General features: G+C 28.5%; 1 long non-coding RNA gene across 1 annotated transcript; it reads left to right on the plus strand.

The window, feature by feature from the left end:
* Nucleotides 1–1,597: 1,597 nt before the first annotated feature.
* Nucleotides 1,598–12,017, plus strand: LOC135955216 (uncharacterized). Its single transcript, XR_010576287.1, has 4 exons — nucleotides 1,598–1,612; nucleotides 6,201–6,548; nucleotides 6,631–6,758; nucleotides 11,695–12,017. It is a non-coding gene; the product is annotated as an uncharacterized LOC135955216 (long non-coding RNA).
* Nucleotides 12,018–15,568: the final 3,551 nt, after the last annotated feature.

The following is a 15,568-nucleotide window of genomic DNA, read 5'->3' on the forward strand; positions in this document are numbered from 1 at the left end:
ATATTCGATCTCCAAAAAATTTATACGAAACAAAAATTTGTATCATAGTTATTTTTAATGCCAACCGCCACGGTGGTTAGTAAACTTACCACTTCACTCCACAAAAACCCTTGGATTAAAGTATAAATGCAATTATTTTTATTTTAAACTTATACACAAAAAAGCGTGGCTGAAAGATTTAATACATACATTTATATTACACGCTTTATAATGTTAATTCTAACTGTGCCTATGATAAACTAACTGAATTCCGCTGCTACTATTTATATACACAGTGCCATCTTCAAGACATTTCGAGAATTATCTTAACGAAAATAACAAGAATATTTTATTTTCAGCATCTGTCTACAGCGTTTTTTCTACTGGTTTTCATTGCTAGAAACAAGTAAAAGTTTATAGCAATGGAAATGTGGAGAAACACAACGAATGTTTCAAGCCGTTAAATTCAAAATTAATAATGCAATTTCCTAACAATATTTATGACTTCTCATACATTTGTATGGAATCTAGGTAAAATTATGGACAGATATTGCGCTTTTTCTTCACCAAACAAACCTTATTAACACTTCGAATAAAGCGTGCACACTAAACATATAAATATTAGAAAATATCACAATGTAAGATCATTATACCCTACACCACCATAGTGGGGAGGGTATTATGCGTTTGTGCAGATGTTTGTAACGCCCAAAAATATTAGTCTAACACCCACCTTAAAGTATACCGATCGACTTAGAATCACTTTCTTAATATATTAAACGATGTCCGTCCGTCCGTCTGGTCGGCTGGCTGGCTGCTGGCTGGCTGTCCATGTGAACCTTGTGCGCAGAGTACAGGTCGCAATTTTGAATATATTTCGATCAAATTTGGAACATATTATTTTTTCGGCCCAAGCCTATTGAAACTGGCTGAAATCGGTCCATTATTTCACCTAGCTCCCATACAAATGTCCTTCCGAAATTGAACTTTATCGGTCATAAATGTTTAATTTATAAATGAATCTCCACAAATTGCGCTCCAAATAAGTTTTATATATACAAAATTCATGTCACCAAATTTTGTTACGATCAGTCCATAATTAGTCATAGCTCCCATATAGACCCGCTTCCGAAAATCACTTTAACGTGCATAAATCGCTTAAAAATGTTGGTATACTCACAAAATTCAACTTAGTAAACTTTCATATAAGGCCCACTTCCGAAAATCACACACGAATATAAATTATTGATATTTTAAAAGAAAAATGTTTTTGTTCTATTACTTAGTGTAGGGTCGGGCTTGACCGACATAACTTTCTTACTTGTTTTTATATTGTTTGACGTTGTTTACTATTATAAGTGTAATCTGAGATCGACTAATAAACCTTAGATGAAAATAGTGGTTACGTTTTGTTCGTCTAATATTTTATCCATATGAACGTACCTTTAGCATGTTAAAATTAAAATTTAACAGCCCCATTTTGAAAATAAACAAATTATACCATGACATTTATACAAGTAATAAAAATAAAAATTTTAATGCATAAAAAATTTGTTTCATTCTTTATTTGCAAACATTATAAGTGAAATTACAATTAAATAGTTTTCTTAAAAGTGTTTAAAGCTACAACAGTGTAAGTTAAAAACTTTAAAGATATTTTTTTATATTCCTAAGTTGTTCTTAAATATTCAGCTTTGATTCTTTAAATATTATCTCTCACTTGCCATCATAAATTCTTCCAATTAATTACCATGAGCTTTCAAATATTTTGTGCATTATCACAGCTGTCGCTTTTTGCCGTTCTTATGCTCGCTCATGTTTAGGCTTATTATTTTCACTTACTTTTAATTTCGGTTTTAAATTATTGTGTGCTGCTGGTATTCCCCAAGTATTTCAATAAAAAAAAATGAACTTATTATAACACGTTTAGTATTCTTTTAGAGATTTATTGTGGGTTTCTCTCTTTCTGGCTTACTTGGGGATTGGGAATTATACATTTTTATATTTGTGAATTTTTTAAAAAAAATAAATATTCTAAGAATATTAAAGAGCAAATACCCAATTTCTTGGAATTTTTGTTTTGATTTTGTTTAAAAGTATGCGTACTTACGTAAATATGCACCAATTGCATCATTATATTTATGGCAAAAATATTTATTGTTTTGTTTGGCATTGTACAGTTAAATGGTAAACAACAATATTTAAAAGTTTTAATATTTTTCATTTACTTTTTACTGACGCAAGCAATTTTGTTATTAAGACGAATCAAAATTTAAATATTTGTTGACACCCAAATGTGTAGATGATCAGTCAATATTTTTAAACTCGTCAATATGAATAGCAATTTTTGAATAGTTATATAATTACTCTACTAATGTCAATTTTAATGCACTATTTTTACCACTACAACGCTATTTCAAATAAAAATATAGCATAATTTTTTTTATTCTGAATTTCCAAATTCAAATTACTTAATTAATGATTTTCCATATCTTGTAAGGCAAGTATTCTAATTAAGACATTTTTAAGAATAAGCAATTGTCTTATATACCCTTCACCAAATTATACTTCGAAATACAAATTTAAAATATGTTTAGGCGAACAAAAGAAATTTTTTTTCCAGTTGTTTTTCTTTAATTTTTTGGAAAAAAAAATTTTTCGAACTGTTATTTTAAATTGTTTAAATTTTAACATTTTTTCTTTTAAATTTGAAAATTTTGTTTTTAAATTTAAAAATTTTTTTTTTTGCTTTTTTTAATTTTTTTTTTTGGTGACAAAAAAATTCGGGTTAAAATTTTTTTTCCGATTTTGACCCATTGTAGGTCCAACTTACTATGGTCTTATATATGTCGTTGCAAAGGTCTTTGAAATATCTACCATTAGATATCCATATTGATGACTTAGTAATCCAGATATAGGTGAAAAATAGATAAAAAATCGAGGTTGTCCTGGATTTTTCCTCATATCTCAGCCATTTGTGGACCGATTTTTCTGATTTTAAATAGGACCCTTCTCGGAAACGTGTCTGACAAAATTGTTGAAGATTTGGATCCCGAAGATATCTGGGGTCTTCAGAAAATTGATTTCAACAGACGGACATGGCTTAATCGACTTCGCTATCTATAGGGTCGGAAAATTATATTGTGGAAATTACAAACGGAATGACAAACTTATACATATATACACTTCTCACGAAGGTGAAGGGTATAAAAATACGGAAAAAAATCTGTAACTTCTAAACGGTTAGTCCGGTTTGAACGAATTTGACATTCGCACCTCGGGTATGTTCAATTTTTAAAACGATCCCATTTCTTCGTCTGTGTTCCTATTTCATAGCTATCAATTATCTCTTATAAGTTAAGAGCAGAGACCAAAAATAACGGGTTCACTTTCATTTCAATGGTAAATTCTCATTCGCAGCCATTTAAAAATAATTTTTTGTGATATATCACTGAGAGAGTGATTTATTCGAGAACATTTTAGGTTTGGAGTTGAGAGAAACAGAAAAGAAAGAAACACAAATAATCTGGTTGAGTGATTTATAATTTATTTTTTTCGGTCAGCTAGTGACTTTTGTTTGCGAACATGAAAAATAAATCGCAAAAATGCATTTGATGCAAATCAACGCTTAAATATATAAAATTTATTAAACGAGTAATAACAATTTAAAAAAAAATTATCATTTCTGTTACTCAGACTACATTACTTCATATTTCCATAATTTGTTAAAAATTACTAATAATATGTTATTGTATGTAAATAAAAGAGAAAGTAACAGTTATTAAAAGCAAGAACAAATGAATTGTTTATCTCACATCAAATCATTAAAAAACAACAAAAACGAATAAGGTCATACCAAACCATTTAAATAAAAATCATTTTATAACTGTTATTTTCAGCTATTTATTTTTATCACAAAAATATAAATCACAATTTGGGTTTTTTTGGTATATGAACGAGTTATTTTCGATCTCTAGTTAGGAGATATTCGCAATTAAAAATTAACTTTTCAAAATTTTTAATCACCCTATTCCCAATTTCTTTTATTTGACTGACAGCAAATGTACATGTCAAACAAAAAAAATAATTATTTAAAAATCGTAACTGACACCAAACTTATTTGAATTTAAAAATTTAAATTTTTCGCTGGTTTTTGAGAAAAGGAATTTTTTTTCTTTTTAAGTTATTTAAAGAATTTCTAAGAAGATGTATTAGGAATTTATACTTTTTGAAATGCTAACTTAACACTAAATATCTTAAATGAAAACAAAGTTTAAAATTGTTGATACCATACTGAAAAAGCCAATTTTTTATGTAAAATTCAACTTTAGGGAAAAAATTTGGGTGATTTGTTTTTAATAACCGGTTATAACCGGTTTTTTGGTTAAGTCGGTTTCGGTTTGAATATCGAAGAAACCGGGGTTTTCTCCTCGAATAGCCGCTTTTTTCTAAAAGTGTGTTTTTATGAGTTTTAGTGTAACTCAAAATCCATAAAACTTTTTTAAAACAAATACTCCAACTATTTTAGACGACTTTTTATATTTAGCCAAATGTCACAAGCGATCTGGAAAGCTATATGTCCTGCATGTAGACTGAGTGAAAGATCATTTTCAATGTTTAGCTTTATAAAGCCAAAAGAAAAAAATCCATATACTCCAAAGCATTTAAACTGTATTTTATTCCTAAGAGATTATTTTAACCTTCATAAGGTTAACGATATTCGGGTCAAATTTAACTCAAATAGAAAATATATATTTTTTTTGTCAATTTAAAAAAAAAAAAAAACATAACGTAGTTGTTGACATTTGAAATTAAATAAAATTCATAAAATATCGAAAATATCAACCACTCACTTTTAGAAAAAATTCAATTTTAATTTCAAAATGGATCAAATTTGACTCGAAGACCTTGTGAACGTTAAAATAATTAATCAAAATTAGAATTAAAAAGTATTTAAGCGCTTTAAAAAGGCTTATTTTTTGTTATTAAAATACATGTATATTTTTTATCATAATTATATGATCTCTTTTTTGTTCTGTTATGTTTTTTCATGAACTGTTTTTGTTTTAATAACTATTATTTTAATAAATAAAACTTTTATTCTTCTTGTTTTTCGGCGTTTTAATGTTTTGCCGGTTAACCGGTTATTATTAAAAAACCGAAACCGGTTTATATTAAATTGCAATTTTTCGAAGAAACCGAAAACCGGTTTCTAAAAAATGTTGAAGAATCGCCCTAGTAGATATCAAAATATAGTAACCTATTTTGGATGACCCAATGTGTTCTCAATTATTTCGGGTAGGGTTCCGATATGAATATTAAAATTTCAAAATTGGTTTTTGTTTTTGCTTTTTCTATAGAAAAATCTAAATAGCTCTAAAATTTCATTAAAAATATTTATTAATAAAAATATATGTAACTCAATAAAAAGCATTTTTGTCATATTTTTAATAAGAGTATTCCATAATTTTTTTATCTGTCAAAAGTTATATATATTTTTGGAAAATAGACAAAATCCCCTATCCATTGAAATCTTAATATCTCAGAATTTATAAAATTTTATTCAAATCGGACTAACCGTTGAGAAGTTACAGATTTATTTCCGTCTTTTTTGCTATACCACTGTGTGTTAGTTTTAAGTCCTTTAAATCTGAAATTTTTTAATTTGAAAATTTTTGATTAAATTTGTGGCCCAGCAAAATGTATTGCAATAAAAATAGCTCATTTTTCGCATTAAAATGTTTAAAACATATCATAAATTTGCTGGAACAAAATAAATTTTGCATTTCAATATTCAAATTGTTAATGTGGAAAAAATCGAATTCTATGAAATTTTTAAAACTGAAATTTGAAAAAAAAACCGATTTCATCTTTTTTCAGCAAAAACTAAATTGTTTGAACAAAAATTTATATATCATTTATGTGTGTAAGTTATTTGGGGACTTTCCTTAAATTTTGAGTAAAATTTCCCAACATACTTAATTTTTCATTTAATTTTTGTTCTTTGTTGATTTTTTATTGATTCATTTTGCATGTAGTTACTATGAAATATCCAAAAATATGTGCTGTGTCATTTCGAATACGATTACTTACTTGGTTTAACTTCCCCTGGGGGTTTTTTCATGACAATGTTTTCTTAACTCTAGATTAAATAATGAGTAATTTTGTTGGCGACACAAATTGTTTACATTCTCTCAATATTATTATTATTTTCATTTCAGACTACATCTACGAGCAGACTAAATTACTTATCAGTGATTACTGATAATGCGTATAAATATTGAACTGAAATGCTCTCAATGAAACAGTTCATTTAAAGTATTTCAGCAGATTAAGTATTACTGCTAGTAATCATAAAAATAAATATATATTTTTTCCAATTTATTAAATCTGCTTTTATTATTTAAATCAAAAATAAAAAATAATTTAAACAGCAAAAGCCAATATACACACAAACACAAAATTGATTGCAGCAATAACAGACCCAGGCAAATTCGCTTTAAATCTTGACAGAAAACCCCAACGAAAGAAATATGAAAATATCGAAATTAACACATTTAATTTTTGTGGTAAGTGCAAATGTGCAGAAAAGAAAGAGATGTATGTCAATTAATGTAAAATTTTTATTCGCTTTTATATTTTTCTCCTCAGCTGCTTGCATTCGTTTCCATTGCCGTTGGCACAGAAATTACCGAACTAAATACACCAGAAATGGGTGGAAAACTTTTTTGTGTTCAGCCAGGAAAAACTTATTGTTTAAACGTAGTTAATTATCCAAGGTAACGAAAACTTTATTGTAAACTTTTAACAACTTTACGCAGAACTAAAAAAAAAACATCTAATAATACTAGAAAAAAAATACTTTTTTGCAATTATGATTCTACGGGGCAAAGTTTCAATATGAAACATAGAAATGAGAGAAACAATAATAAAAATAATAATAAGTAAAAGTGCTGTATTCGAATGTAACGAATCTGAAATACCCTTTACACTATTTTAAGAAAGTTTTTTTGGTAAAAAGCAAGTTTCGTTGAAAACACATTGCTTTGTGGAAACACTTTGGCCAGATAGATGATAGTGTGCTGGACTATCAGTCTGAGGGATACCAGTTCGATTCCAGTCAATAACTCTTGAAGTTTTTTGTTTTTTTTTAACTTTCAAAATTGAAAATATATGACAAAACTTTTACTTTTATTCTGCACAGTGAGGCAGAATCCAAATATTTTGGAAATTAATGAAATTTCTCATAGGCCTAGCAGAAGTGTATTCTAGCTTAGGTTTTCACTACAGACTCCACATACTCCTTAGGATCGGCGCTATGTATTCATGCAAACATTTGTAACGTTTGCGAAGTTTTCTTTGTTCCACCAAAATAAAAAATTTTAATTTGAAAAATCAAATTTAAAAATTTAACCAAAAAATAGCCCATTTTAAAAAAAAAAATATCGGACACAATATATGTCCGATTTGTTCTGTTTGTTAAACAATAAATAAAAATCATATGAAAAAAGTTTTAAATCTATATCTTTTACAAATCCAACCAATGGTGTATATTTCATTGTGCTTTCGCGCTGACTAACAAACAACACACATATTATTACTCTCTTTTGTGTAGTAGTCACTGAGACAGCGACGAATACACATGCTAAGCGGGTGCGAGTGGACATCCTTGAATCCAACTATAATCGATTTTGAATTTGACAATTGAGAACCATTGACTTGTCGTTGAATAAAATATTAAGAAAATTTATTAAAAAAATATTATTATGAAAAAGTGCAATATTTTTGAAGGACGGTGTTTCAAAGTGGCATATTTTTGAATCTAATTGATATATTGACTTGAAATTTTTTTTGTAAGACCAAAAATTAACTTCTCTAAACAAAAAAAAAATAGTTTGGAATAAATTTGGAGCAAATTGTTCCTAATATTTGCAAACCTATTAACATTTTAATACAAATAGCATAACCCGGTGCACTTCGCTACCCCTACCTTAGTAAAATTAAAAAAAAAATATGAATGGATTTCTGATACAACCTAACTACGTATAATGGTACACATGCAAAATATAACGAATTAATTTGGTATGGGAGATACCACTCCACTGATCCCACCCATTTTTAAACCTTTTATGTAAAAATAACTCATATCAAGCTTTACTTTAACTTTCCTTTATAAGGGATGGTTCATTTCTACTACGCCGATCACGCCGATAAATTCCTTTTTAGCTATCCTCCATAGAATGGTAATACATTGATTGATACAGATTTTAAATATTTTTAGAGTTATAGTTCTCGAGATATTCAAAATTAATTATTTAATTCGTGCCACGACCTCTACTGCAATCCCGACCATTTTCAGACAATCTCTGTAAAATGTTAAGAGAGCTATGCGGACAAAATTTGAATAACCTTGCAATTATTACTTTGTATGGGAGGTGACTCACCTACTTTTCTGACCCCTTCCATTCTGGTTCCCCAGATATTTGAAATAATTATTTACTCTGTGTGGTAGGTGCTACGCCGTCTAATCTAATTTCTTATACATTCAGCTAAACTCCGCACAATAATAAGAAATTAATTCGTAAAAAGTTTAAACACTTTTACAATTATAGTTCTACAGATATTCGAAATTAATTACATATATACTTTGTATATGGTGTGTCACGCCCACTATTCCAATCCCGAACAATTTCAGCGAAATTATGCAAAATTATAAAAGAGCCATTTAGAGCCATTAGTATGAAGAATCTTGCAATTATAGTTCACAAAATATTTAGAAATATCAATTTACATTTTTTCCGACCCGTCCCATTTTTGATTAAACTTCATGCAGTGATAAGTAGTTGATTCGTATGAAGTTTGAAAACCGTCATATATGGGAGTTAGAAAATAAAAAAAAAACACCTTTTGTGACGTTAATACTTTCAATACTGTTTAATTGTTTCTCTCGCATTGCTTTGTTTACTTTTTTGCTTAAGGTTCACATGTACACGTTTTTGCATATGTGTTAGTAACATCTTTAAAAGTTTATAACTCCTAAAAACCTGAACCGATTTCAATAAATATTCTGCACTTCTGTGAAGAAATCCCTTTAAAATGGTATATCTTTTGCCCAAATTGAATGTATAATGTGAGCGTAAAAGGGGCTTAAAGAAATCGACATGCCTATTAATATTATGATTGTAGTTTTAGAAACTCAATGAATATGAAAAAAAAATCTTTATTTATTAACAAAACTCAATGAAATTTTAATATTTTTTCCAATTTGTCATTCTTAATAACAACGTTTAAAAAGCTTATCAAAAGGTCAAAGGGAATCCCGCAATTCATAAAAGTTGGAGCGAAAATCCCAAAAATGGTATTTTTTACAATTTTTCCCATAGTGTCCACATTTCCTTCGGTGCTCGGAAAATACTTTGGGGATAAATAGGGAACACATCAGGGTTTCCATTTTCTGAATTTGAAATTTTTATAAAAAATAGGTCAAATTCCAAAGGGCGTACGGACGACATATTCTAAAAATAGGACATGCTTTTTTAAAAAAAATATTGTCCATAAAGATACCTTACAGAAAAACATAAAATTGTTATATGTTCTTAAAGAATTTTTTTTTTAATAAAAAAAGAGTTATGTCACGTTTTTACCATTTTTTATACACTACACCACCATAGTGGGGAGGGTATTATGCATTTGTGCAGATGTTTGTAACGCCCAAAAATATTAGTCTAACACCCACCTTAAAGAATACCGATCGACTCAGATTCACTTTCTGAATCGATTAAACGGTGTCCGTCCGTCTGTATGGCTGGTCGGCTGGTTGGCTGTCCATGTAAACCTTGTGCGCAGAGTACAGTTCGCAATTTTTAAGATATTTCGATAAAATTTGGTACGTATCATTTTCGGCCCAAGGACGAACCCTATTGAAAATGGTAGAAATCGGTCCATTATTTCACCTAGCACCCAATACAAATGTCCTCCCGAAATAGGACTTTATCGTCATAAATCTTTAATTTATAAAGGTATCTACACAAATTGCGCTCCAAATAAGTTTTATATATACAAAATTCATGTCACCAAATTTTGTTACGATCGGTCCATAATTAGTCATAGCTCCCATATAGACCCGCTTCCGAAAATCACTTTAACTTGCATAAATTGCTTAAAAATGTTGGTATACTCACAAAATTCAACATAAATAAGATTCATATAGACATAAATTACACGACCTAATTTTATGGTGATCGGTCTATAATTGGTCATAACTCCCATATAAGGCCCAATTTTAAAAATCACTCAGGAATATAAATTATTGAAATTTTAAAAGAAAAATGTTTTACTCTTTTACTTAGTGTAGGGTATTATTATACTTTCTTACTTGTTTAGTTATCTAACTAACAAAGAAAATTTGAGTCCTTTCTGTCCGAAAGTACGCCCTATATTTTTAAAAATGCGGACGAAGGTATTGCAAAATTTCAATTTTGATATGGTTTTTCAAGACCTAGCCGAGCGCTTTACAAAAAAATCTTTGAAATCGGATGAGAAACAAAATAATCGATCGGACATGCCGTTTAGAAATGCCAGATTTATTTCCAAAAAATTTTGATACTGCCCCACTGTGCATTATTTTTTTCTTTTAATCATTTACAAAATTTAGAAAATTTATTTAAATAAATGAATAAAATTTAGAAATTTTATTCAAACCCATTAAAAATGTATTTAAGTGATATAATTTAACTTGATTTGGAACACTTAATTAAGAATTAATTCTTTCAAGCTTTTGCCTTTTTATAAACTATAAAGTGGTTTTTCATTTATTAATTGTAATCAAAAAGCTAAGATGATTTATGAACAATGGGGTTAGTTAGTAACTAGTTATATTAGGGATATATGGATTAAGTGGTTGCATTATTTGGGCCTTTCTTATCATTCCAAATTAACCTTAATCTTTTCACATTTAAAACGAAAAAACATCCCCGAAAGGACATTCCTAACTCATGTGCGCTTTAGTTGCTTAAATCTAAACGACATTTATCGCCAAATTCTTCTGGATTGTTGATTCACGTCCAGTCTACTTTTATGCACGAGAGTAATTTCATATTGGCCTATTTTTTTCAATTTCCCATTACTACAGTTTCTACACACTTTTGTTTGCGATGGCCTGTCGATTTTTTTTCCTTCTACTCTAATCCTTCCTAATTGCTCTTCACTTTGATTGCTAACATTTTTTTTATCACGTTTTCACAGCTGTTCAAGTATGTAGAGTAGTTGTTGTTTTTGTTTCTATTTGTTTTATTCCAAAAGTGCAGCACTTTTTTTTCGTTAGTTTGCCATCTTTGACCAATCCTCTTTATATCCTGTTTAATTCATGCTGATGATGATGATGAAGATGAGAATATTTCGTTGTTGTTTGTCTGGGTGTGGTTCAATCAAACAGTTCTGTTGCCAATTTTATCTTTTGTTGCATCTAAGATGATTGTTTTTATTGAGGTTTTTGTTTTCTTGTTCCAAGAAACTTAAATATTGTCACTTAAATGAACGAATGAATGAATCTTCCGCTGTAGTGGTTCTTATTGTTTAAGTTTATTGTTTTGTTTGGTGTTTTTTTATATTTTTAAGCGGTTGATTTAAGTTGTTGTACTTCTGCATTAATATAAATATTAAAATCTACCTTATAAAATTAATATTACTTATAATTACTTTTTTTTGTACTTTCAGAGACCGCCTGAATGAATTGTTTGAAGGTTTAATGGTAGATAATTCAGATGCTTAACTTGGTTTATTATAAATATAAGAATAATTCATTAATTTAGTCTACTTACATAAATTCCATGATTATTGTTACAGCAGCTGTTTTACAATGATGATGATGATGTCATTATGTGAATTATCTTAAATATAAAGTATTATATTAGAATATTATTATAAGATCAATTGTATTTAAGAAAACATTATTTATTAAAATAAACTAGATAGTTTTATTTACACATTATAAAAAAAAATAAAATGAAAGAATAAGTGATACCCTAACTAAGATATAACTACATATTTTTTTATAAACTCAATTCAATGGCTATATATGGAATAGATGGCAAATGTTTAACTAATCATTTTCTAAACAAAGAGTTAATTTTAGTGAAATTCTGAGTAAAATTGTCCCCGATAAATTGAAAATACTACATATTTATAAAAAATTTATGAAATTTGAGAACTCATAAATATATAATATTCAATAAAAGGTTTGTTCGTTACATATCACAATGAAATTTGTTATGTCACACAGTGAGGCAATTTTTTTTTTAAAGCTTTTAAAATATCATAATAATTTAAAAAATGTAAGAAGATTTTTATGTTTTTATTGAATACTATAGAAAATAATTTTTAAAAAATAAACAAACTTCAAAAAGATCTGTATTTTCGACCATTGTCCAAAATAAGGCTGAACGTCCTTATCGATATAGTTCTTTCAAACATGTAAAAATATTATAATTTTTTTTGAACATCATTGAGCAAAATATAAAACAATTAAGATCCATTTCTTCAAAAATTTGTCATTTTCATTCATGCTCATTTCAAAATTTTGAATTTGATTATTTTGCGCGACTAGTATTATATTTTGTAATATTGAAAAACAAATAATTTCTCGCAACTGCTGAAGATATTTATGAAAAATAATATAAAGTCAAGGTAAAAATATAAAAGAAAACCAAGAAAAATAAATTATTTTCTTTGGGCGTGTGTGAAATGATAGCAAAGTACTATTGTAAAAAAATATTTCTATGTGTGGAAAAATTTTCATGTTTCCGCTGTGTGAAATGATAACTTTTTTGAAAATGTAAAATTTTTACGTTTGTGAAAAATTATTACTAACAAATACATATATATGTAAGTACATAAGTATGTATTTCGTTAAACAAATTATTCTGATATCATTTATTTGATTGCATTTTAAATTATGTTTATTTTTAAATCATAAGAACAACAAAAAACAGCAATACTTACTTCAATGTGTTTATTTTAATTTTTCAATTTATATTTTGAATTTCTGCTTTTCAAAAATTTTAAATCAATTGTCAAAAATTCTACTAGGCCCCAGGCCTCAGAAGTGTCAAAATTTTACTTTTTACAATACTTTGCTACCGTTTCACACACGCCCTTTATATACAAGCTATACAATGATTTGCAAACCAGAAGTGGTTGACTTTGTAACCCTGTATTCTAGCTGGGTGGTTACAAATTTAAATTTCTTAAAGCTTATGTCCTATTGTATAATTCATTCATACATAATTTTGCAATCGGCTTAATAGTTTAGAAGATCCAAATTTATTACTACATTTTCTCCTATCGACCCCACTTTAAATTTAAAATAGTTTAAGTTTGGAAGTGCCTAAGGAAACACCTATTAGTATATTTTAGGTGTTTTCTATTGGCATGACTTTAACCAAGAACGAATCAAGAAGATATCGGATATTCTGTTCCAAGATCAAGCGTTCCCAGAGAGAGCGTTCTGCATCGATCGAAACAAATAGTAGTCGGACGGATGTGAGCGTTGTTATGATGGAATATTGTGGTTTCATGTCTGGCCGCATATTCTGAACGTTTTTCGGCAAACGAATCAGTTGCGTTCGGTACAGGTTCCATGTGTTGGACTGGTCATATTTCTCATAATAGATAAGACACTTTTGCTCCCACCAAATACAGAGCATTTTGCTTATCACCATGGATATTTGTCTTTGGTATCGATTCGGCTGGTTGGCCGGGTTTATCGTATGATATCTTATGCTTCGGGTATCGTAATGGATTCATATTTTATCGCAAGTAATGATTTGGTGCAAAAACTATTTTCTTTTATAGCTATTATGATGTTTGAATCGTTTCCGATATACAAAAAAGGTCTCACGGCTTCCTGCTTTTGGATGAATACTGCTGCTCGAAGACATTTTGAAATTACTGTTTGAGTAGATCCCAGCCAGGTCTTGTTTGAGTTCATGGACTAATGCCTCCAGGTCTTGGTCTTCAAACTAGCTTGGCGATCGTTGTCTTCCGTGCCGAAATCAGCACTTCTGAAACAAACAAACCATCTCTCGCACGCTGAAACCGATTGAACACATTCACCATAAGCTTTGGTGAATAATCAGTGTCCTTCTTTCGCACTTTTTTTTAAATTAAAGAAGAAAAGCAAAACCTGTAAACAATAAAGGCCTGTTTCACGATGTCGAAAGAAAAATGAGTCGAACAAATTTGTATGAAAACACTCAGTTTTTAAAATTCTTTCGAATAGTTTTCATACAAATTTGTTCGAATCATTTTTCTTTCGACATCGTGAAACAGGCCTTAAATGTTTTTTTTTGAAACAATTTCTTGAAATACCTAATGATTTCAATAATATTTTAAATTTGGAAAGTGATAATACTCAGTATTGCCGTCTATAAATACCTTTAGTGAGAGTAATTGCCAGATATGTCAAAATGCCATGTAAGTTATTAAAAACAATAACTGCTTTCAAAAGATAAGTCATTGAGACATCTTGCAAACAAAATTTAAAAATATTAATTCCTTAAGAAAGTTTTTTTTCTAGGAAACAAAGAATAATAGTGTTTTTAGCAAACAAAAAAAAAAAGAACAACCCAAAATGTGCAAGCGTTTTGAGACACCATGATGCCTAAGACCCAGTTTAAAAGGAGTTTTGTGTTAAGTGAAGCAAATACTGCGGAATTCATATTTTATACTATTTAATTGTATTCGGATCAAAATAACACCGTACGACACTCAATATTAGAGACGAACCGGATGATATACGTTTGAAACAATAAATTAAATGGATAAAAACTGCGTTTTCAGTTTTTCATTTCGTGATCCTGTTTCCTTTTAAAAGGACTTAAAATTTTCAGAGGAGTACATTTTTAAAAAAATGTTTTAAAATACTTCTGATCATCCTACTATATCAAATTTAATGTCAAATGATCAAGAAAAGTCGTAAAATATTTCGTATTATTTTTATTTTATACTGTAAGTATCAACCTATATCAAAAATGTCCTTTCAAATTTTTATCCTTAAATATCTTTTTAGATTTCCAATAAATTTTTTTAATAAAAATAGTGAGTTAAATATCCAAATATTGAATACCACATGCCAAAATTTCATCCTTCTATCTTAACTACTTAAGTGTTAAAAAATATTTTAAATTTTAGTTATTTGATTTTTTATATTTTATTTTAATACTTCATTCGAAAAAAATATAACAAAATCCGTTGTGAAAAGCAACGAAAAAGACTTTTTAATAAACAAGTAAAATAGTATAGTCGGACAACCCCGACCTTATGATACCCTACACCGGGTATATGATTATAAAGAGTTTTCTTTTGATATGAAACTTATTAGTGTTGAATCTTATTTGAATACACACATTTTCGGTAGTGGGCCTTATATGGGATCTATGACTAATTATGGACCAATCGTCACAAAATTTGGTGGGATGAATTGCGAATATATGAAACATATTTGTGTTGAATTTTATTTGGATACTGACATATTTCAGAGATTTATGTATATTATTGGCAATTTCGAGAATGTTGCTTATATGGGAGCTAT

The sequence above is a fragment of the Calliphora vicina genome, chromosome 3 (assembly GCF_958450345.1).
Source record: "Calliphora vicina chromosome 3, idCalVici1.1, whole genome shotgun sequence".
Classification (NCBI taxonomy): domain Eukaryota; kingdom Metazoa; phylum Arthropoda; class Insecta; order Diptera; family Calliphoridae; genus Calliphora; species Calliphora vicina.